Source organism: Pseudorca crassidens, chromosome 15 (genome assembly GCF_039906515.1).
Source record: "Pseudorca crassidens isolate mPseCra1 chromosome 15, mPseCra1.hap1, whole genome shotgun sequence".
Taxonomy (NCBI): domain Eukaryota; kingdom Metazoa; phylum Chordata; class Mammalia; order Artiodactyla; family Delphinidae; genus Pseudorca; species Pseudorca crassidens.
This window is the reverse complement of record NC_090310.1, coordinates 70,728,649-70,753,109: the sequence shown is the minus strand read 5'-3', so window position 1 is coordinate 70,753,109 and position 24,461 is coordinate 70,728,649. Positions and strand designations below refer to the sequence as shown.

At 43.6% G+C, this 24,461-nt stretch overlaps 1 protein-coding gene and 1 non-coding gene across 14 annotated transcripts in view; both read left to right on the top strand.

Moving 5' to 3' along the window:
• The window catches only part of ZHX3 (zinc fingers and homeoboxes 3), a 145,999-nt gene that overhangs the window by 33,496 nt on the left and 88,042 nt on the right, over positions 1 to 24,461 (top strand). The gene's annotated exons all lie outside the window — the stretch shown is intronic.
• On the top strand, positions 6,164 to 6,270 carry LOC137208263 (U6 spliceosomal RNA). The gene has a single exon (XR_010935578.1). It is a non-coding gene; the product is annotated as a U6 spliceosomal RNA (small nuclear RNA).

Genomic DNA, 24,461 nt, shown 5'->3' with positions numbered 1-24,461 from the left:
GCTTGATTCCAGCACCCTTGTGTACTTTAGCCGAGAGTGTCTCTTGTAGCACCGGAGTGTGGCTTTGCGAGACTGGATGCTGCGGGGGAGCTGCCAGTGGACTGTGAGTCAGGAGTCCTGTGGTCCAATCTTGGTTCCTCCGTTTACTAGCGATGGGACCTTGGACACCCCTTAACGTCTCTCAGTCCGCTTCTTCATTTGTAAACTGTTAATTATAACAACACCAATGATAAGTGATGATGATGATGGTTGTGTCAGATGAGAAAACGTATTTTAAAGTATTTTGAAGAGGATAAGGAGTATATAAATGGAGCTGGTGTCATCAGGCCACGAATAATCCTAGAGCCAGGCGTTTGTATAACCTTTCTTCTTTACCACTAGAGTCCTGTCCCCTTCTCTTCAACTATCTAAATTCAGCCTGTATTACATAGAGAAATGCTAGCTCCTGTAACAGGTAAACCCTGCTGAAATCTCAGTGGCTTAAAACATTTTCATGCTCATTTCAAATCCAATCAGCCATGGAGGTGGGGGGCGGGCCCAGACTGGTGGATGCTCTGCTGTCTTCAAACCATGGTTTCCATGGTTGCCCTGGGTATCGATGTCCAGGAACAGGGTGGGGGGAGAGAATGTCTATGATTGGGAGGCTTTGATGCATCAGGCCTAGGATGGGAGCTGGTGACTAAGGCCAAAGGAGAGATGGTTGAGAGGAGGCATTTACTGGATGGAGATGAATTTGGGGTGTGTGGGTTTTAGTGTGCACAGAAGGGTAGAGGGGGCTGAAAAGAGTGAGGCAGGACCTGTGGAGCCTAGGACAGAATGGAGAGGACACTCCTCCTGCCTTGAGAGACAGAGCTGGGGAAGGGGGAAGGGCTGAGGGGCCCAGGACTGTTCCCCATGAAGGCAGGCGGGGCACCACAAAGGTAGGAGAGAGGGCCCCCAGGGCGGGGGGAGACAGGTGGGCGAGAACCCGGGTGTCTACACACCTTCTGAGATGAGCTTCCTAACAGCTGGGGAGGCAGACCCTGTGAGGTGGTGCCTTGACAAGAGACACCCAATTAATAGGCAGCAGAGAAATGAGCTAGGACTTGAGGTTTTTGACATCAGAGCCCCTGGCGGTGAGAGCCAGGAAATATCCCACCTGGAGAACCTGAGAACCTGGACTCTGAAGTAGGCTTGAGGGGAACCCCTGGGGTGGGGGAGGGGAGCACCTCTGTGGTGGCTGTTCCTTTATAGGTGATTCACCCTTTGGCTGCTTGGGTTGGAGGAGGGAGGGCAAGAGAGGAGCATTCCAGGCAGAGGGAGCAGCCTGAGCAAAGATCCTAAGGCAGAAAAGTGCTTAGAGGGTTTGGGGACTGAACAGAGGCCAGCCTGGTCCATGCTGAGCAGGAGGGAGGGTGCGGGAGAAGGTGCTGGGGAGGGAAGCAGGGCCCAGGTCGCACAAGCATGTACAGGTCATGGCCGGAGGATGAGATTTTATTCTAAGGGCAGCAGGAAACCGTTGTACACTTTGCGTGGGGGCAAGATGGGCTGATTTATAGCTTAAAAAGACTACTCTGGCTGTTGTATGGTGAATGGGTGGAAGGAAGGTCACAGGGTATATTGGATGCGGTGGGTAAGGGAAAAGGAATTCAAGACGGAAGTGAGTCTGGAGCTCAGAGCAGAGGTTCAGGCTGGCAAAGAAAATTTGATGCTGTATTTCCTGTTAGCTCCCTCCCTGTTCTCAGCCAAGCTTCCTGTGAGTAGCTTTATCCACCATCTCTACTTCCTCGCCTCCTCAGCTCCAGCCTCTGTGCTCTGGCCTCTGTCACTGCCACTTCCCTGAAATGTCTAGGGCATAGGGCACTTAAGGCCCTTTATGATTAGCCAAGTCCAGGCCTTTGACCCTCTCCTGGCTTGAGCTGCATCCAGTCACACTGTGAGCCATTCCTGCCTTGAAATTCTCCTTAGCCCTCTGTCTCTCTGGCCCTTTTGTGGTCCCCAAGTCTTTAGACCAGTTCTGAAATGACAGCATTACCCAGGCTACTGACCTTGGTCCTCCTGGATTTCCTCTGTGCCTCTTGGAAAAGAAAGAGCCCTCTCCGCTTTCATCAGGACAATGCCTACTTGCCTTTCAGCTTCATGTCAGGTGCCCCCCACCTTCAGGAAGCCTTCCCTGACCCCTCAGGCTGGGTTAGGTGCCGCTTCTCCTCCATTTCCACTTCTCCTGGAGTATAAAGTGGATATGGTAGCACTTAGCACCCTGCTTACTTATTAGTCTCCCCAGTCTAACAGTACTGGAAGGATAGGATTACAACGAAATACCCTGTGATCTAGGACAAAGATTGCTTTCTCCAGTTCAGGTGAAAGCCACACTTTATAATGTAGGTATCTACACCTGATTGTATGTCCTTTAGTAGATCCTTCATTTCTCACTGGGTCTGAGGGCTGTGAAGTCTGGTATAATGTCTTCTGTGAACAGAAGGAATTCATTTAGCTCCAAAGAATTAGTAATTGTCTCCATCTTCTGAAAGGAAAAAAAGCTGAGAATTTAAGAATATGAATTGCTTCAGAAGAGCTTCTGAAGACCGGCATTGCCTGGTAACTTGGTTCTCTGCTCCCTTGCCCCCACCCCGAAACCTGTCACAGGTGCCTCATGTTTTGAGATTCCACAGTTCTGGGTTTGACGTTCCAGCTGCCTCTATGGTGATGAGCATTAACGTTCTCCTGGGCTCAAGTGTGATCGCCTTCAAAGGCAGCAAATGGGCTGAATGAAAGATGTGCTTCTGCCTTTATATCCTTCCCTCCTGCTAACCAGGGGTGAAAAAGAAGAGGTGGGTAGAGACAGCAAAGTGTGCACGTCACACATCTGGAATTTCAGTAAGGTTCTGGGTGGTTAATGTCACTAAACTCTCATGCTTCTCTTTCAAATGCCTTTTTCTACCCTTTCTTTCTTTTTGTCGTTTCTCTCAGTTCCAAACCCACTTTATCTTTTTTGGCAGGTAGAACAAAGAAAAGAAAATGTCGAATCACTTTCTTCCCAGTGGCTGGATTTTTAGAATCTTTTAAAATTTTTTTCCCCGTGTTTAGTTTTCTGAGACTAACAGAGCAAAAAGCAGAGATGCCTTTGACTAAGTGGAACTCTTAGCTTCGTTACTCAAAATAATGCTGCAGGTTGTACTTGTGTTTTTTGGATGTAGTGTTGGGCTGATTATTTTCTAAGAAAAGAACACTGTAAGATTGTTATTTATTTATTTATTTATTTATTTAATTTATTTTTTTTTGCGGTACGCGGGTCTCTCACTGTTGTGGCCTCTCCCGTTGCGGAGCCCAGGCTCCGGATGCGCAGGCTCACCGGCCACGGCTCACGGACCCAGCCGCTCCGCGGCATGTGGGATCTTCCCGGACCAGGGCACGAACCCGTGTCCCCTGCATCGGCAGGCGGACTCTCAACCACTGCGCCACCAGGGAAGCCCTGTTATTTATTTTTAAATTTAGACATCTCTCAAATGAAATAAGAATGCCTAAGTGTGTGTAACAAGGGACTAAGTTTGAGTCCCCACATTACTCTCTCGAGGGTTTGCTGTTCTCAGGATGAGAAATGCTTGCACACACACGAACTCCACTGTTTTGATTTCCACTTATGTTTATTTCTGGTGTCCAAACAAGACATTAGGATTACAGATGCTCAGATAGGAAAGGACGCAGGGTTTTCCAGTGTGCCCACCAGTGAGATCCCTTCTTACGTGGGGGACCTCTCTGTTAGCCTGAGAACATTCTTCCTCACAGGAAACTACAGTCTTTGACCCTTTGGATTTACTTAGTGAGTCTCTTCCACCACATGTTCAACCCTTTAAGTACTTGAAGACAGCTATCTTCCCTTTTATTGCCCAAGCCCTTCTTTATAGACTGTGGATTCCTGGTTTCTTCAGATATAACCTCCTTCCTTTTTCTACATATTGTGGTCCTAATAGAGCATCCCATGGTTTTGTTAGCTTTCTCTGGTGGCTCCATCTCTTGTTAAACTTACTCTCAGCTGAAACCCGCCCTCGTGGAACCCGCCTCTGAGTGGAGGTTCTAAAATGTCTATTTAACGGACTATTTTTTATCTCAGTGGTCTTACGTAACAGGAAAGCATTTTGTTACATTTGATAATGTTGTAATATACTTTCCCTTAAAAGAAAACAAAGGCTTTTAAGTCCTAGGGTGCAGGTAAAATACCAGTAAGGCATGGAATTTGATTTCTCGCCAGAGGAGGCTTAAGCAAGTTCAGTTGGGTCTGATAATAAAGGCTGGCATTGACTGTGCCCTCAGAGCATGCTGCCACTGTGCCAGGGATTGTTACACATATCATTTAGTTTCATACTCACAACGACCCTGGTAAATAATGATATCATTAATAGTAGACACTGTTACTGACCTCATTTTAATGGTGAAGAAATGGAGTCTTAGAAAGGTTGGGACTTGCCCATGTTTCACATATCATAGTGTGACCCAGACCTTGAGCTCCTCCTATGCCACTATCCTCCCTCTCTGACACCTGTCTGCTGGGTAAAGCTCTGTGTACCATGCCCTTCTCTTGTGCCTCACGTTTAGCTCTCTGGTCTTCTTAATTAAAAAGTAAATTTTAAAAAGAAAGAATTGGGTGGTTCTTTGCAACTCACCAGGGCCCCTAGAAGAGTGCTCTGCATATGGTGGGTGCTGACAGGAGAACTGAGGTCCTTAGTTCTGTGTCTCCAGGGCCAAGAAAAGTCCATCTTAAACCAGTAAAAGTCTGATGCTGTCATGGTGGGCTAGGACTAAACCTTTGATTTGCCTTTGGGCAGCTGGCTAGCACAGACCAAAGGGGAGAGTATGGTTATTGTCATTGAGGTTGGACCAGCAGCCAGGACCGAATACAGGGATGTGATACCCAGATCAGTCTTGGCTCTGTCTTCCACACGCACCCTCTGTGAGCCTTAGTGTCCTCCTTTCCTGGGAGTTGGGAGGGAGAGAAATGTATGAGGGTAGCAGGGAGCTGTTTACTCCACGTTCTTTTCCCACTCTTTCAGAGGTTAAAATAGCCCATTTGGTGTTGGAGAGTCAGTTCTTGTGCCCTGTTTCCCAACTCCACACTTGAGACAGTGGCACAGTTGGAAGGATGGGACTTTGGGAAGCTGCTCTTTCCCCTCCCCCAGTCCCTAAGAAATTGGTGAGTTGGAGACCATTTTAAACTGGGGGTAAAACTGGAACTCTTTATTTTATTTACTTTTCTTTTTATTTTTTTTCCCCATATCTCCTCCCTCTTGCATCTCCCTCCCACCCTCCTTATCCCACCCCTCTAGGTGGTCACAAAGCGCTGAGCTGATCTCCCTGTGCTACGCGGCTGCTTCCTGCTAGCTACCTATTTTACATTTGGTTGTGTATATATGTCAGTGCCACTCTCTCACTTCATCCCAGCTTACCCTTCTCCCTCCCCAAGTCCATTCTCTGTGTCTGCATCTTTATTCCTGTCCTGCCCCTAGGTTCTTCAGAACCATTTTTTTTTTAGATTCCATATATGTTAGCATGCGGTATTTGTTTTTCTCTTTCTGACTTACTTCACTCTGTATGACAGTCTCTAGGTCCATCCACTTCACTACAAATAACTCAATTATGTTTCTTTTTATGGCTGAGTAATATTCCATTGTATACATGTGCCACATTTTCTTTATCCATTCATCTGTCGATGGACACTTAGGTTGCTTCATGTCCTGGCTATTGTAAATCGAGCTGCAATGAACATTGTGGTACATGACTGTTTTTTAATTATGAAAACTGGAACTCTTTAAGTGAGCCTGGACTGAGGAATTAAAATCTAGGTCTGCCCAGAATGTCACCCCCAGTTCACAGGGCCCCAAGGGTTTAGGAACTGATGTTAATTCCCCTGTGGTCTGAGGAGAGGGGCTCAGTTGTAGGACTACTTCAGGCCTAGTGGGGGAGCACAGGCTAGTCCTGCCAGTCAGGTATCTTAGAATCATCAGGTCCTGCCTGTGTGTGCCTCTCAGCCTGAGATGAACTCTGGAACTGCCCATTCTCCCTGTGATTCAAGATGTAAATGCTGTAGATGGAATGCTGTCGATAGGACTTTATTAGTCAGAGTCCCGACAGGAAAAGCTGGTATTCTCAATTTAGGGAAATGATGGGAGAGTTAAAGAGGTGTGGATAGGTGCTCGCTTCGGCAGCACATATACTAAAATTGGAACGATACAGAGAAGATTAGCGTGGCCCCTGCGCAAGGATGACACGCAAATTCGTGAAGCGTTCCATATTTTTGACACAAGAGGGAAGAGAGATGGGAACATATGTATATGTATAACTGATTCACTTTGTTATAAAGCAGAGACTAACATACCATTGTAAAGCAATTATACTCCAATGAAGATGTTAAAAAAATAATAAAAGAAAAAAAGAAAAAAAGAGGTGTGGATAGGATGTAGAGGAAATCTCAAGGGACAGAGCAGGAACCCAGAGTTGTGGTAATGGTGGAACTAATACCACCCCTAGCTGCAGTGAGACAAGTGGATGGAGGGGCCATCAGAAGCCAGAAGAGATTGTCGTTTAGAAGAGGTCACCTTGAGAGGAGCAGTGACTTCTGGTTGAGGGATACAGCCGGCAGAAGTAGAATATTCGAATTCCTAACCTCACCCTTTCCTCGCCCTGTGCCCCCACCCCCCTGTTTCCTTCCCTGACCTCTTTCTGGGACTCAGCATTGGACAAACTCAATTAGAAGTCTAGGGCACAGAGGCTTGTTGATGGGATCCATAGAGATCAGTCTGCGGGGGCAGGAGCAAGGTAGGGAAGGGTGGAGAGTGCACCTGGAGAGCAATAGAAAGATACTAGACAGAAGGACCACGTGACTTCACGATGGACAGAACTTGTGTGTGCGTGTGTGCGTGTGTGTGCGTGTGTGTGTGTGTGTGTGTGTGTGTAGTGCAAGGTGGGAAAAAAGGATAAGGTAAGCATTTCTTACCATAGCCACGTGTTAGGTACTTTCTCCTGATCCAATCACCTTGCGGGGTAAGTAGAAGTATTTATATGTTATAGATGTGGACAACTTGAACCCAAATCTCTTGTCCCTAAGTCAGTTCAGTCCTGGTGATCCCCGTGGTGACAGATGGTAGCCAGATAGCTCTCACATCTGACTTTCTCTGAGCCCATTCCAGAAAGCCACCGTTCATGGCATTGCTGGGAGAGCCGGGGGGAACTGTAAAAGAGCTGCTGTGTATTTTTTTTTTTTTCCTTCACATCTGTGAACTTGAAGAGAAGGGGAAAGAGGAGGAAAAAAATTCAACTTGGCATGAACGATGTTAACTGAGATCAAATAAGGTGAAAAGCAAAATAGAATCCAGAAATTTAGTTTTGCTTTTACCCAAAGTTCATGCGCAGCTGCTGTACAAAGTCCTTTTTACTTTCCACGAATGTTAAGCACTGTTCATAACATGAATCTCATTTTCTTTTACTTTTAGTTGTTTATGAAAAATAGCTTTATAAAAGACAAAGAACCAATTGAACATTAAGCTCCAACTGTGTGTCACCTTTGTGATTTCATTTCTTGCTGATACACAAATTATTACACTTATAAGTTAAAATTATTTTGATTCCTGATACATTCATTGTAAAATTATTTATTGAACGGTCAACAGTGAAATTGAAATTTTAAATTTAAAAAAGAAAAATTCTCACAACCTAGAAAATAAACTTTAAATTTTTCTTTTTTTTTCTAGTTTTCATTACATGCATGCATAGATTTTACATGGCTAGAATTGTGCAAGTTTATGTTGTTTTCTTGTCATTAGGTGTATATTTCCATGTTGCTATATAACCTTCATGATTATTTAAAATAGTTTTTCAATTCACCTTAAACATTCTCCTACTTGTTAGATGTTGTTTATTTCCCCTGCTTCATGCCATAAAAAGATTGGCGGTTTTATTGAACATTTAAGTGGTTTATTTACTGTTTTTCTTTATAAACGTTGTTCATTTGAATCTCCATGCATCTAGTTTCCCCATCCCCTCCCTCTTTTGTTCTTTGTGGCAGAGGGAAAGGAATTGTTATTTTTTTAGGATAATTTCTCAGAAGTGGGATGAGCAACTCTGAAGGTATATCAAGGGACATTAAATAGAGTAGTTCTAAGGGTCACTGAGAGAAGTAAGATTACAGTTAAAATGAGTCATTAAGCAGAGTTGTTGCTTAAAATGTTAATACGGATTTTTATTAAATCCTAGGTTTAAAAAACTACTGCTAAAAGAGAAATTAGACACCATTTACATTTACATATAAAATTTAGCTGAAACCCTAAGTTGTGATTAAGTTTAAAAAAATTTGTTCTTGGCTAAATTGAATATAGTGTAATTCTGAACAAATTTTGTGTTTGATTAATGATATTGGCCCCGGTTATCCTGCATCCCTGGAATATAGCATTGGCCCGGGAGTCCCCTGGGCTACTCCCCGGGAAGCATGCATCCCCTCCCTAACCCATTCTGCTCAGCCCAGGGGGGCCAGGCCACTTTCATCTGTGCCCTCTTTATGAAGGTGGAGCCCCCTGGCCAGAGGGGCTTCCTTGTATGGTGCCCTTGCCCTTCCACTTGCCTTCCGTCTGCCACAGTTCTGCTTTCTGGAACAACAGACAAGTTTCTTCCTCTAGTCGGGAAGCTTTAGAAAATCAGAGAGCAGTTCTGGTTTTCGCTCTGTCCTTAGCTCCTGGCATAGTGCCTGGCACATAGCAGAGTCTCAAAAACACATTTGCAGAATGAAATGTCTTGGGACGGTCCTTTAAATGTGTGAATACAACCATGATGTCCCCACTTAGTCGCCTCCTCTTTGGGTTTAATGTCCTCTAGGTCAGCCATTCCTCATGGAACACTCTCCGGATCCCTTTCCCTCCCAGTTGGGTTCTCACCATTGTCTTTGACCACGGTTTGCTCTCAGTCACACTTAGAATATGTGGCCAGATCTGCAGCCTGTTCTCCAGAAGTGGTCTGATTTGCAGTAATACAGTCAAGTGTGCACTACTTTTTTTTCTTTAGCAAATTGCTGGTTGCTTACATCTTTTCACGTGATCTGCTATCAAGCCTGGCCTGCTCCAGGAGGTGCTTGTGCAATTGAGTGTTTCCTTCTAGATTAGTGTCACTTGGGATTTGATGAAGCCTCTTCAGTATCTTCACGTGAGTCATTAGTAAAAGTGAGGAAGAGGGGAGGCCCATGGAAGAGCTCTGGAAACCTCCCTCCACATTGACAGTAATCCCCTAATCCCATGCTTCTTTCAAACTGTGATGTGCATACAAATTACCTGGGGGTTTGGTTAAAATGCAGATTCTGATTCAGTAGGTCTGGGTGCACTCTGAGATTCCGTCTTTCTAACAAGTTGCCAGATGATGCTGATGCTGCAGGTCTATCAGGTCATACTTTGAGTAGAAAGGCCCAGTTTTGGGAAAGAGTTGTTCATGAGAAAAAATCCTTCAGTGTTTGGATAGCTGTGCTGTGCCCATCAGAGCCCCCAGAAGATACTCTCTGATACAGATTACTTGACCCCAAATACTCAGAGGTTCATCTCCTACCTCACTAAGTAAATGAAGAAAACAAGAGTGATGCTATTTCGCCAGCTTCCAAGTGGTATGTACCTCTCTGTGCATGTTTGTTGGACCCTTTATTCCAGCCTGACTAGCCGTTATCCAACATACTTGGTATCTTTTCAAGTTTCTTGTCATCTGGACATTTGATAAAAGTGCTCATGTAAACTGAGCACTTTAAAAATTTTTTCATTGTTATGGTATACCTTCATATACCAGAAAGTTACCAGAAGAGAAACTGAATGGATATTTAGTTTTTTAAACATTGGTTATAAGATACAGTGTTCCTGATAAAATTCTTTTATAAGAAATATTATGGAGCATCCAAATTTTTTTACTCTATTGGAATTTGGAGAAAATGGATGCATTGTTGAAATTACATTCCTAAGCTGAAATATCCTCATGTAGCTGGCAGCCTTTCAGTAACAGATTTAGCAAGTGAGTCTGTAGAACACAAGGCAGGGAGGTCATGAGCACCTGACCCCCCCTTTCTCCAAGGTTTCTCTCTCTTAGCTCAGGGGACAGGTACTTTTCTTTTGCCCTTTGTACAAGGCAGGTAACACTGTGGCCAAGACTTTTTTGGTCAGTTCAAGGAATGATTATTATGTCAAAATGTAGAGAGAAAAAATATCGACACTTACTTATTTTGTAGAGCTTATTGTGACCTGGTCACCTTTTCCTTTTTTTTTTTTCCCCCAATGGAAACGGAAGGAATTTTGATTTAATTTTATTATTTATTTTTTGATTGGAACATAGGTGATGTACAATGTTTCAGGTGTATAGCAAAGTGATTCTGTTATGTGTGTGTGTGTGTGTGTGTGTGTGTGTGTGTGTGTATATAGTTCCCTGTGATGTACAATAAGTTCTTGTTGTTTATCTGTTTTATATATAGTAGTGTGAATCTGTTAATCCCAAATTCCCAATTTATCCCTCCCCCCTTATCCTTTTTTGAAAATAGTAGGTGTGGCCACCACCATGGAAGGTATGCAGCTCACTGAATATCAAAAAACCCTCTCTCTCTGGGTTCTTAAAGCCCCTTAGCCCTGAGTTTGTCATTTGAGCCTGTGGGAGACAGGTACGGAGCGACCTGTAGTTGCTGCTGTAGTTCACCCATTAATTTCCTCCCTTTCTGTAATGGTTTTCCAAGATCAGTCAGATGTCTCTTTGTTCTTTCAGCAGCTCACATGCAAGCACAGGTGCAGCAGCAATTATGCCTTCCCTTTAACAATTCTTTTATTATAGTAATTTTCAAATATGTATTATGAACCTCCATGCACCCATCATATAATCTCAACAATGTCAGCATCTTTCTAATCATGTTTCTTCATTTATTTCTCACCCCTCTTCATCCGCTTCCCCACCCACTAGCATACATGGTCTTCCCCCCCGCCCCATCTTCTAGTCTTTTAAAGCAAATTCCAGATAGCCTGTCATTTCATCTGTAATACTTCAGTATGTAACATAACAGAGAAATTTTGTAAAACGTTTTAAATTGAAGTATAATATACATAAAAATGAACATAAGTGTAGAGGCTGGTGAATTTTCACAAACTGAATAGGCCTATATAATGAGCACCCAGGTCAAGAAACAGAGAACACTGCCAGCACCAAGTGGTGGACTTCTGGCTTTTCTGGATAAATCAATGTTAATCTCCAACTTGTCATTTACTAAACATTCTGAACCTATTTCAGTGCATAATTGAAGCTTTTATGGTATGTCCACAGTTTAATTAAGTAAATGTAATATAAGTAAGTTTTCATTCCAAATAGATAAAACACAATTTGCCTAACTCTGATTGAAAAAAGAAAGTATTATTAGTCTCAATGAGTTGATCACTTCAACCACTGTTGATTAATGTGTTTAGATAATTTTGACTCCTAAGTACTAAAGACAGTGTCTTTCAAACATGTCCTAAAAGTTGAGTCCTGTGACTAGACATTAAATTAGGAAATCCCAACCACAGGAGAAAGACAGTAGCAACAAAAATAAAGCTTTGATACTGACAATAATTAGACTGCTTTATTTTCAGTGAAAATTAAGCAATAATGCCCATATTCAATCCAAGTTGAAAAGTAGTGACTTGAATGCATTAACAATGATTGAATAATAGTACTTTAAAAAACCTATAACTATAGTGCCATTAACGTAGCTAAAAATATCAATAAGTTCTTTAATATCACCTACTAATCTGTACACTAAAATTTTCCTTATTGCTCAAAAATGTCTTTTTTTTTAGATTCATGCTTTAGTTAATGGCCCATATAAAAATCGTTGTAGGTTTAGAAGATATATTTCTTAATCTGTCTTTTATTGTTTTCACATAACCACTGCTTTCATACAATGCTCATGCTCTGTGCTTGCTAAATTAGTACCAAAGACAAATGTAGTCATTTTTTATCATAATTATTGCATCTTTGGTTAGAAGAGAGGATATTTTAAAAACTGATCCAGCCATCTTTTCCAAATCTGTACTAACTTGCTCTAGTACAGTACCAATTTACGGACACTTCTGTAACCCTCCTTCTGCAAAATGAATTGTATTATTCTGGATTTGCTTTTCTCTGGCAGCATTTCTCATCGACTTCCACACATTCTTAAAGTTTTATGTAAATTCTTTTCTCTTCCCTTTTTCATGTGGGTAGCCCACCTTGAGGTTACGTGACTCCCCTTTCAGTAATAGAAGGAGCACTACATGGGGGAAAAGAAGCCTGGGTTCAAATCTCAGTTCTACCACTTACTGTGTGACCCGAGGTGGTGTATTTAACTTCCCCAATTATTTGTAACATGTCTACTTCCTTTTCAGTGGCCTGCATCAAACAATACCACAAATTGTTTAAAATCTCCAAAAGCTCCCCAAATCTGTAGGCAGGGAGGAAACAAATTATCGAGTCACTGCTTGTCTTCCCAAATTACAACTTAGGGAGCATTGCCTAAGGAGCCAGGATGGGAGGCCCCTAGACTCACAAAGTGGGAGAGGAGAACCAGGAAGGGAGATGGTAAGTAGTATTTACTGAGTGCCTGTAATCTCTTTTCCATGTGCTCATTTGGACCTCATAGCTGCCCTGGTAATTTTATGATCAGTGTAACATTGCCTCTGCCAAGGTAGCCAAGTGGTTAAAAGCCATAGTCTGGGTTGAAATTCCTGCCTTGCCACTGTGTGACATAAGACAGGTCCCTTGGCCTCTCTGTGTCTGATTCCTCATCAATAACAGGGAGGTAATGAGAACCTGTTTTATAGGGTATTGGTGAGGATTAAATGAAATAAGTGTGTGAGGTGCCAAGCACAGTATCTGGTATGTAATCAGCATTCAACAAAGCAAGCTGCTATTTATCCTTTACTTCTTTTTAGACTTAACAGTCTTTCTAAAGGAAGGCTGTAGAATTTTAGTAGCTTAATAACATTCAAAATTGTGACCACAGATTTAGCAGATTTTCCAACAACCAGAACAGAACTTTGTCAAACATAGGAGTGCTTTCCTTTCAAACTGGTCATCTTGAAACCTTCTTATGTATTCCAGTGTTGCCTGTGCCTCAAAATGTGTTTGGACTTCTTTTTACTAATTTTTAGTCTATAGGTGTCTTTTTGCTAAAATTAGGCCTAAGATAAAGGTGAATACTTACATAATTAAATTTATTTATTCAACAGACTTTTATTGACCACCTACTGTTTGTCAGCTACTGCTAGACACTAGGATAATAGCAGTGAACAAGTAAGATGGGGTCATTTCCCCATGGCATTTGTAATCTAAGGGGCAAAAAGCTTTCATCAGCTTGGATTGTATCAAAAATGTGACAGCACTAATTGACATTGTTAAAACAGCTGAAAAGAAAAATGCAGATTTTGGAATATTTTGTAGATATATCCAATACATCCATGATATGTTATTCCAAAGGAAGACAGATGCTTTCTTTATGAATAAATGAGATGTACTGAGGGAGACACTGATCTGTATCTGTGCAATGATGTAACCAGACCTTTAAATTCAAATTTGGAATAAGACAAGGAGCTCCTTTATCTCTTCTCTGCTTGACTGTGACTTTGGAGTCATTCACGAACTTGAAATTGGAAGCACAGTTACATTAAACAACACAATTGAAACTAAATTATCACTCACCAGTAGCCTGGTGATGATTGAAAATAATTCTTGGTTATGCACTCAGGAGTATTTGTCCGGCTTCGGGTCTGGATTGGAGCTGGAGGGTCCCAGGCACTCATCTCCTCAGTGGATGCCTCCCGGCCCCACCACCGCCCTGTGCCGCGGGACAGGGAGCCCGGAGACCCAGCTGGGAACTTAGAATGGTAGAGGAAAAAGATATTTTTTCTCCCCTACAGTTTCTGGTGACTATGAAGGGATGGCTGGGGCACCCCACTTGTTCTGGAAGCTGCAGGTGGGATCTTGTGAAAACTGACAAAAGTCAATGAAAAATAAGAATTCTTACTAAAGTCAGCCCTCCCAGATCTCTGTTTATAGTGCTCTGTCAAGAGAGGAAGACAGTTGTGTTTTACTCCTGATTCTTCCCTGAAAGTGTTTACAATCAGCTATAAGTAAGAATGCTCCATGATGCCATCATGTGAATAACTTTGAGACCAGGCCAATGGACTGAAAATGCCCCTTATTAAATGCAGGATTACTCACATCATACAGAGACCTAAGAAGTGGGCATTTACTCCTGTCTATACCACCACCTCCTGAAATGAGACACAACTGTTTGAATGGACTGACTGATTTCCAGGATTGAGATTGATTCAGGTTAATGGAGATGGAGTCTAATCCCTAAAGAATGGTATCTAAGTTTGTGAAGAACCTGCCAAGTTTGTTGTGGTGACACGTGATGGATCTTTTGGATTTAGATACCTGCAGTGTTTTCAACCTCCCATGTTGAACACGGGAGGTAGTGGGCCATCTGAGAGCAGATATCTGATGGACAGCTGGCTCTGTAGTTGAGGGAAAACTGGCTTTGGGGATTGTTGGCATGGAAGGTGGAATTCGAAACAATTGGAGCAGAGGTCAGGAAGGGAAAATGAGTGGTCTGAGAGAAGAGAGTCTAGCATGGCATGATGTTTGGTACCTTGTAAAGTACCAGGTAGATGTTTATGAATTCATTTATTTGATGTACAGCTGTGTTCTTTTTGAAGTAACTATGTAATAAGCATTGCTTTTTTTTTTTTAATTTTTGGCTGCGTTGGGTCTTCATTGCTGCACACTGGCTTTCTCTAGTTGAGGCGAGCGGGGGCTACTCTTTGTTGCGATGCGCGGGCTTCAGTAGTTGTGACACGTGGGCTCAGTAGTTGTGGCTCCTGGGCTTAGTTGCTCTGTGGCATGTGGGATCTTCCCAGACCAGGGATCGAATCCGTTTCCCCTGCATTGGCAGGCAGATTCTTAACCACTGTGCCACCAGGGCATTCCTTATTCGGTAATTGTAACATTATGAAGCAAGTACAATTTTCTTGTTACTTTGGGGAAACTTTCTTCTATTACAGAGGTTTGAGAAATGGAGGTTTTCATGTAATAACCTTTCCTTTTTTTTCTTTTTAGATTTGCATAAGTAATTCACAAATTTGTAACAGCCAAAAAATACACGAGTATAGAGAACAAAATTTGTCCCTTTACCTCTCTCCTCACCCTTTTCCCACCCAAGACTTTTCAATGACTTTCCATGTACTGTTCCTAAGAGAAGCTATGTTCTGAACAGCGTCTAGGTTGGAGACTGGAGAACGCGATTCCTCTTGTGTGTCTTTGACTCACAGTGACCATAGATGAGTTATATTAATATTCATTCACTGCCTCCCCAGGAGATGTACTTGCCTTTGCCCTTAGTGGTGGGCAACCTTGCCTTTATAGGAAGTCATTCAACTGCATAGTTAGTGGATACCTGGAGCTCCATATTATGGACTTTCCGAAGCTCTGTTACAGCTGGACCGATGCAGGTTAGGGGAAATATCTCACTTCCAGGGTATAGAAAATCATTGGCGTGTGAACACATGCATATGTGTGCGCACACGTGCGCGCACACACACACGGGATACCTAAAGAGTTGTGACGTATCTTTGGTGAGGCACTGAATCGTGGGTGTTATTACTTGTACCAATCTCTAGCTGATCAAAATAATCATCTTTAGGGAACGTTAGTGAGAAGTTAGTCACGAGACACTGTACATTTTATTAGGTTCCTTATTTGCCCAGTTTTACTGCATGTAATGGGCCTAAGTTTCTAGAGTTGATGCTTGGCCATCATTTAGAGGTGACCTCGTTAGAGGCGCCTAAATGTGTCTAATGGATCTCTGCGGCATTGCCTCCACAGTGTTTAATATGCATAAAATAGGTGCTTGAGGAAAACTGTTACTTGGCAGGGAGGATGAGAAGAGAACTGTGATTGCCCCTAGTGTCTGCAGTATTACCACAGGATCCAGAGCAAAATCACTGAAAGGGTATTTAGTGTTTCTTTGACAACTTGCTGATCTCTGGTCTTCCCCATCTTGGTAAAATAGTACCTTCGCAGACTTGGTGGTAAAGTCAGAAACCTGGGAGTCATGCTTAACCACTCTGTCCCTCATGCCCACTCCACCAAAAGGCCTGCAGATCCCACCTCCAACACACAGAAAGCCCACCTCCATTGCCAGCGCCCTAATGCAGGTCGCTGTCATCACCGTCTGGGACTTCTGCGGTGGCCTTCTGCCTTCCTTTTCGGCTTCCTCTCTCCCATGCATTCTATACTTTAACCAGAGTGATCTTTTTGGAAACATAAATCAAGTGTGGATTTACTCCCCTGCTTAAAACTCTTAAATGGCTTCCCATTGCACTTAGGATAAAATTTTTAAATCGCCAGTTTGGTCTGCAAGGCTGCATGACATGGCCTTGGACTCGCTAACGTGATTTTGAACCCTCTCACCTACGTTTGGCACCATCCGTCCAGTTCCTGGAGCCAGGTTATCCTTTTATTTGAGCCCAACTTTCTCTGTAGGCATCAAAATTAAGTAGCATTTATGTTTCCTCCACAAATAAGAAAAGACTTTAACCTATGTCTGCTTCTTTTTTCCTACTCCTTTGGTTCCCAGATTTTTTTTCAAAGTTTCTGATTAATTTTCTATATTATACCTGTGCTCTTTCAAGAATTCTTATTAGTAGTTGCATTGCACTTCACATTATATTTGAGCAATAATTGTTGAGATTTAACTATAAGTTTTACTTATTTCTTTGATCGACACTGCTTCTTGTATCTCAATTTGACTTTTATTTCTTAAATTTAAATTACATTTTGCTAAGGTACAACTTTGAGTATAAGGCTTATACTTTATAAGCTTATACTTTAAGTATGTCTCTTATACTTCTTTCCCTTCCAAAATGCATGGGTGGTGAACTTCATGGAGCTCTTGCACACCCCCAAATATCTTCATTTTGCCTTCATACTTAAATGATGGTTTTAGGGGGATCTAGGGTTCTAAGTTTAAAATGACTTTTTTCCTTCAAAAGTTTGTAGAAATTGTTTCATTTGTGTTTTAGCATCTGGTGTTATAGATGAGAAGTCTGATGCAAATCCACTTTTCCTTTTGTTATGGTTCGTACCCCCGCCATCCTTCCCCACCTTAGATTGTCAGGGTCTCTTTATTTTTGCAGTTTAAAAATTTCACCAAGTTGTATTTAGGTGTTTCTTTTTTCAGTGTTGTTATAAACCATTGGCAGACCCTTTCAACCTCGCACTCAGGTCCTTTTTCAACTTAGAGAAATTTGCTCCTGCTCTTTCTTTGATATTTCTTTCCCCTCTATCCTCTCCCTTTGAAAAAACTAGATGTATATTAGATATACATTGGATCATCTAGATTTATCCCCCCACCCCATATTTCTTATCCCTCGGTTTGGGAGAATTTATCAGTTCAGCCTTCCAGATCACTCCTTCCATCTTTGATCATGCTTATTTTTCTATACAGGGATTTGCTGTTGAGGGATTTAAAAAATGATTTTTTTTTGTAGTTTTGTTTCCTTATTCTCCACTGGTAACTTATAGTAGTGCTTTTCCCCGCCTTAGTATCTTATCTTTGAAATGGTATCTTCATAGATCTTTCAGGGAACACTAAAATTATTTTGTTTCCTTTGTTAACCCTGTTTCCTCTGGGCTTGGTTCCTCTATTCAGTTTGGTGCCTCCTTTCAATCTATTGTTTTTCTTAGTGTTTTATTCTTAGTTAGTTTTCTTTCTTTTTTTTTTTTTGTAAATTTATTTATTTATTTTTGGCTGCCTTAGGTCTTTGTTGCTGCACACGGGCTTTCTCTAGTTGCGGTGCGGAGGGCTACTCTTTGTTGCGGAGCGCGGGCTTCTCATCGTGGTGGCTTCTCTTGTTGCAGAGCATGGGCTCTAGGCACACAGGCTTCAGTAGTTGTGGCGCACGGGCTCAGTAGTTGTGGCTCGCGGGCTCTAGAGCGCAGACTCAGTAGTTGTGGCGCATGGGCTTAGTTGCTCCGAGGCATGTGGGATCTTCCCGGACCAGGGCTTGAACTCGTGTCCCCTGCATTGGCAGGTGGATTCTTAACCACTGCACCACCAGGGAAGTCCCCTTAGTTAGTTTTCTGTTCACATTTCTAAATAAGGATCCAGGTCAGAGGTTTTCAGTCCTAAGGGTGCATTAAATTATCTGGAGAGCATTTAAATACAAATGCCTAGCTCCTCATTCCCTCTATAAATGCTAGTTTAATTGGATTAAGGTAGGGCCTAGGCAACTGATATTTTAATTTTTTTGAGATATAATTGACATATAACATTATGTTTCAGGAGTTTCACGTGTGCAGTATAATGATTTGATATGTGTGTACATTGTGAAATGAGCACCACAATAAGCCTAGTTAATATCCATCATCATATATAGTTACAAAAGTTGTTTTTTTCTTGTGATTAGGGCTTTTAAGATCTACTCTCTTAGCAAATTTCAAATGTGCAGTTATTAACATAGTCACCACGATGTACTTATCTATTTTATAAGTAAATAAGTACACCCATGATTTGTTTATTCTGTAGCTGGAAATCTGTACTTTTTGACCCCCTTCACCAGTTTCACCAACCACCCCCCACCCCTTGCCTCTGGCAACCACCAATCTGTCCTCTGTATCTATGAGCTTGGTGTTCTTATTGTTGTTTTAGATTCTGCATTTAAGTGAGATCAAACGGTATTTGTCTTTCTTTGATTTATTTCACTTAGCATAATGCCTTTAAGGTCCATCCATGTGGTCACAAATGGCAAGATTTCATTCTTTTTTATGGCTGGATAATATTCCATTATATAAAGATACCACATTTTCTTTATCCATTCATCCATCGATGGACACTTAGGTGGTTTCCTAAGTGTCCTATGTATGGGGTGCATATATCTTTTTGAGTTATGTTTCCGTTTTCTTGGGATAAGTACCCAGAGGTGTAATTGCTGGATCATATGTGTCATGGTCTGAGCGCGGTCGGAAAAGAATTTCCAGACACGAGGCAGAATGTAAGGAAGATAGCGTTTTATTAAAGAAAAGGGTCACTGCAAGAACAGCGGGCTGACTTCCTGGTAGCCAGGGAAAGTCGACAATGAGCATGGGTTGCTTGTCTGTTTTTATAGCCAGGGAACCTGCAAGTCATCTGCTGACTGAGCAGAGTATGTATACTTTCAGTGTGCTGAGCGGGAGAAAAACGGGGCAAATGTCTTTTCTTATATGGGATGGGAAAGGGACAGGGCATGCTACTTGGGAGGGCTCTGGGACTGTGCAATGGTTACATTGTGACAGAGCGATAGGCGTCCTGTAACTCTTTGTTCTGACAGTATTGGCCCTTTGAGTTTATCTTGTTCTTTGTCCATGGAGCACACCTCATTCCCCCCTCTCTTTATTTACAGGGCCAATTCTTTGGCCCTATTGGATACCCTGCTCACGTCTACCTACCTGTCTAGCTCCTTCTCAGGCGTTTGGGAACCCTTTTTGTAAGGAGAAGGGGCGATGATCTCTCTGGCTACTTCCTTCTGGGTGGGAGCGTCGTAGGGGTCCTGGGTTCCTGATGCCTGCTCTCTGTCAGGGTATATTTATGGAGGGAGATGAGAGCTCATGGAATGATAAGACGGCTTGTTCCAATGTAGTCCATCTGCCAAATGGCTGGTACCCTTGTTGTAGCACCATCTGGAATTGAATCCTTTGAACCTGTCAGGAGATGAACTTAGATAATGTGTTAATAATGTAGGGGCCGGGCTTCCCTGGTGGTGCAGTGATTAAGAATCTGCCTGCCAATGCAAGGGGCACGGGTTCGAGCCCTGGCCTGGGAAGGTCCCACATGCCACGGAAAAACTAAGCCCGTGCGCCACAACTACTGAGCCTGTGCTCTAGAGCCCACGAGCCACAACTACTGAGCCCACGTGCCACAACTACTGAAGCCTGCATGCTTAGAGCCCGTGCTCCGCAACAAGAGAAGCCACGACAATGAGAGGCCCGCACACCGCAGCGAAGAGTAGCCTCTGCTCACCACAACTAGAGAAAGCCTGTGCACACCAATGAAGACCCAACACAGCCTAAATAAATAAATAAATAAAATAAATAAAAAAAATAATGCAGGGGCCAAACAACAAAACAAGGGCTATCAGGATTAATGGTCCCAACAAGGGCAATAGCCATGTCCATATCTGGATCCCCATAGAGGAGAGGAGGCTGGAAAGCCAGCTGGGGCCCTCTCCTGCTCTCTTTTTTAAATCTCCTATTAATTTGATGTTTTTATTTAGAATCTGAAGGTCTTCTTCACCCTGGCCAGAGGTATTAATATAGAAGCAGCATGTTCCGTTTAGTAGGGCACAGACACCCCCCCCCCGCCAGCTGTTACAACATTAAGGGCCCTTCTATTTTGTAAAACCACCTTGGCCAGAGAGCCTAGGGCTGACTGCTGTTCCTCAGTGGCTGCTACCGTAGCCTTCCAAGATTCCTGGACCGTGATGGTGAAACTGAGAACACTCCTCTCTAAGAGGGGTGTGCCTGCAAACCAGAAGAGCCCTCTGAAGATGCTGTGTATTATCTCGGGCCAATCAAGAATTGGGTTTCATACGCATGTCCCCCCCCAATCAGTGGTTCGTTTTTGTCTCTCCCAGACAGGTCTTAAGGCCTCCTCGAGGAAGGACCCAAGGTTGGGAATGCCTCCTGAGGTAGCTAAATCCTTTGTAGTCATAATGGTCGCCTCTGGGACCGCAGCAATAATTGGGCAGGAGCCCCTCCAAAGTGTGAGAAGATCCAGATAGACCCCGTTACCGCATAGAAATGAAAATCCGGTGCCCCTCAAGGATACCCCCGTTGTGGGTCCCCAGAGCCAGGCCCTGACCTTTTGGGAGTTTTCCTCTGGAAATAGACTGAGGTCCCATGGCCTAGGCTTATATTGGGAAGGCCAAATTCCAAGGAAATAATCATCTACACATAAAGGGGAGAATCCGGGCTCTGACTGATTATCAGTGTGACTGGGGGATTGGCATAACAACTTTCTGAATGTTAGCTGAATTATGTTATATTTTGGAGGAGAATCTTGCCGGGAGGTTAAACTAAGTAAGTGTCTGGTGGTCATACCGATTCCCCACATATTTAGTTCCCAGGGCCGAGCTGTTTATGGGAATATGGTCTTCATTAATACATTTCTTAGTCGCATTTTTCCTTGAATTTCCCCAGCACAAAGTGAAATTACCTTCATGTACATCATATTTAATTTTCTCTGAACAGGGATTCCACTCCAGGCTAGTCCGATTAGAATTGAGGGTGTAGTTACAAAGAGAGTCATTTAGCCAGCCCAAAATGGGTCCCCATCCATCCGGGTTTTGGAAACAGAACTGTGCCTCGTCTGCCCAAGCTTGGGCTAATGCCCATATCCTGTTTTTCTCTTCATGAGTACAACAAGCGGTCAGGACTACATGAATGTCTTGCCAGGTCAGGTCAGAGGCTATATTGAGGGCCTGAAATTCCTTAATAGAAGTGGTGGGATCCTGACTAAAGGAACCTAACTTGTTTTGGATTTGGGAAATGTCAGACATGGGAAAGGGAACATGGACTCTAATAGTGCCCATGTCTCCATTTGCTACTTCCCTCAAGGGAAGCGTATCAGAATCTGTTTCCTGGCTTTGGGCAGTCCTCGATCTTGTGTGGGGAGGGGAGAGGGGGCCTTTCGCCTGGATAAGGGGGTGCCTGTCAGGGAGCTGTGGGTTGAGGTGAGGGGGCGGGGACTGAAGCAAAGGGGGTTGATGGGGTGGGGGACAGGAAAGGTCGAGTAGAGGGTCATCTAGGAGATCTGCTGGAGAGGGAGACAGAGGGGGTCGGGGGGATAAGGCGGCAACAGAAAGACACATGCGGCATGAGTCCCTGAGATCCGGATTCTGACTAAGGGCCATAAAGGTCTGGACATAAGGAACCTCTGAGTCCTTTCTATTTTTCTGGCAGAAGAGATCAAGTTGGAGGATCGTGTTATAATTTAGTGTGCCATTAAGGGGCCATTGTTCTTGGTCCCCCACTTTATACTGGGACCAAGCTGTGTTACAAAAGAAAGTGAGCCTCTTTTTGAGATTTTCAGGGTCAAATTTTTTCCAGTTCCTGAGGATACTATCGAGGGGTGAGTCTCAGGGAGGCTCCCGAGACGTACCAGAACCTGTTCTTACTTAGCCTATATGCCATAGAAAGGGGGTACTGAGAGTCACCAGCTGACAGAAAGGCGTCCCCTCTGTCCCAGTGATCTCTCCGTGCAACTAAGGCACAAAATGGGCTGACCGTCCCAACAATCGCGTCCGACCGTGAGAGGTGACCCCTGAGCGTGCGACTGAGGCACAAACCGTGAGACTGAGGCACCGTGCGACTCGGGCAGGGGAAGAAATAGAGAGAGAGATTCCTGGGACCCACCGGGTGACTCACCGTTTGGCGATTCCCTGAAACGTGAAAAGGCACTCCTGGGATGGCTCAGAGGCAACACCTAGGCTCCTGTAAATCAATCCAGACTGAGAAAAAAGTGAAAGTAACAGAGAAGACAGGCTGAGGAGTTGGCCTCGTAGTCCTGCCGGGAAGGTGGCGGTCAAGGGGAGGGGTTTTTCTTGAACCAATATGTGCCCCACGGTGCACGGAAGTTGTCTTGCTGGGGGCAGATGCTCTAACAGCCTGGTCTGTTCTGTGACCCCCTTATCCTTTCACGGGAGTCTTCAAGCGGCAGGCGCCCTATGGCCTGACCTGTGCCTGCACAATACCAATCGGCCTAGTCTTCAGCCAGAAGGAAGTCAGAGGGACCCTCACTGGTTCTGGGCGGTAGTTACGGAGGCGAAGTGAGCCGTGGAGTCTTCAGAACACACCAGGGTGTGGCCCTGGCCAGAGTTCCTCTGTTGCTTGCCCGGCAACCTGCCTGTTTACAGAGGGTCCCAAGAATTGAGGAGAGGAGGTGGGGGAGGAGATCCCCCCAAGAGATATCGCCATATGGGCCACCAAAATGTCGTGGTCTGAGCGTGGGTTGGAAAAGCATTTCCAGACATGAGGCAGAATGTAAGGAAGGTAGAGTTTATTAAAGGGAGGGGTCGCTGCAAGAACAGCGGGCCGACTTCCTGGTAGCCAGGGAAAGTTGACAATGAGCATGGGTTGCTTGTCTGTTTTTATAGCCAGGGAACCTGCAAGTCATCTGCTGACTGGGCAGAGTATGTATACTTCAGTGTGCTGAGCAGGAGAAAAACGGGGCAAATGTCTTTTCTTATATGGGATGGGAAAGGGACAGGGCATGCTACTTGGGAGGGCTCTGGGACAGTGCAATGGTCACATTGTGACAGAGTGGTAGGAGTCCTGTAACTCCTTGTTCTGACAATATTGGCCCTTTGAGTTTATCTTGTTCTTTGTCCTTGGAGCACACCACAAAACGGTAGTTCTATTTTTAATTTTTTTGAGGAACCTCCTTACTATTTTCCATAGCGGATACACCAGTTTACATTCCACCAACAGTGCACAAGTTTTCCTTTTCTCCACACTCTCACCAAAACTTGTCATTTCTTGTCTTTTTGATAATAGACATTCTAACAGGTGTGGAGTGAGATCTCATAGTGGTTTTGATTTGCGTTTGCCTGAGAATTGTCCTTTCAGGAGTAAATTCAGAGTACAGGTCCTGCTGAGTGGCCAGGATATCCCTCTAGAGTCCTCGGTGGGTGTGTGCCTTGTCATTTGTGGTGCTATTTCTTCATCCTTTAGTCCTGGCACTTATGTGGGTGGTCCCCTACTGCTGATCCGCGCTTTATAGAGAGCTGGTCTCACAGCTTAGCCTTTCTGAGAACAATGGAGGATGTAGCTGTTCCACAGACCTTTAATTATTCTCTTGACCATCCCTGGTGCTCTTCCTCTCCCACATCCAGCTTCTACTATCTCTGAATTTAGGTTTGTTTTCCACCAAGCTTCTCTTGGGCACACACATTTTAAAAACTTTCTTCTTTTGCTTGGTTCATGTTGGAGGTTCCTCTACATGGTTAAGCACTGACATCATTCAGTTCCGATGGCTTTTTTTTTGCCCACAATTCCTTGCTCTTCTCCTGATGGCATCGTTCCTGTTTATCCTGTGCTGCTGTGGACTTATTCTTACTTTTATATTTTTATAATATGTATTCTTACTGTTATAATAAATAACTAAATAGTCTGTTATATTTGGCATTTTAAAGGAGGGGAGAAATACTTCTAATACTCTATTATTTGTCATGAAACAGCAGCCCGCAAACACTTTTTGTTTACCTCTGAAAAACATCAGATATCCAAGGAATTCAGCAGGCTTGTCATGGAAGAGGAACTATAGGCAGTTTAACCAAGTGAAAAATGACTTCATTCCATTAGTGAAAACTGCATTTAAAGTTGTAAGATACCATTTGCACATATCAAATTAGCAAGGTGTTTTTTTTGGGGGGGGGTAT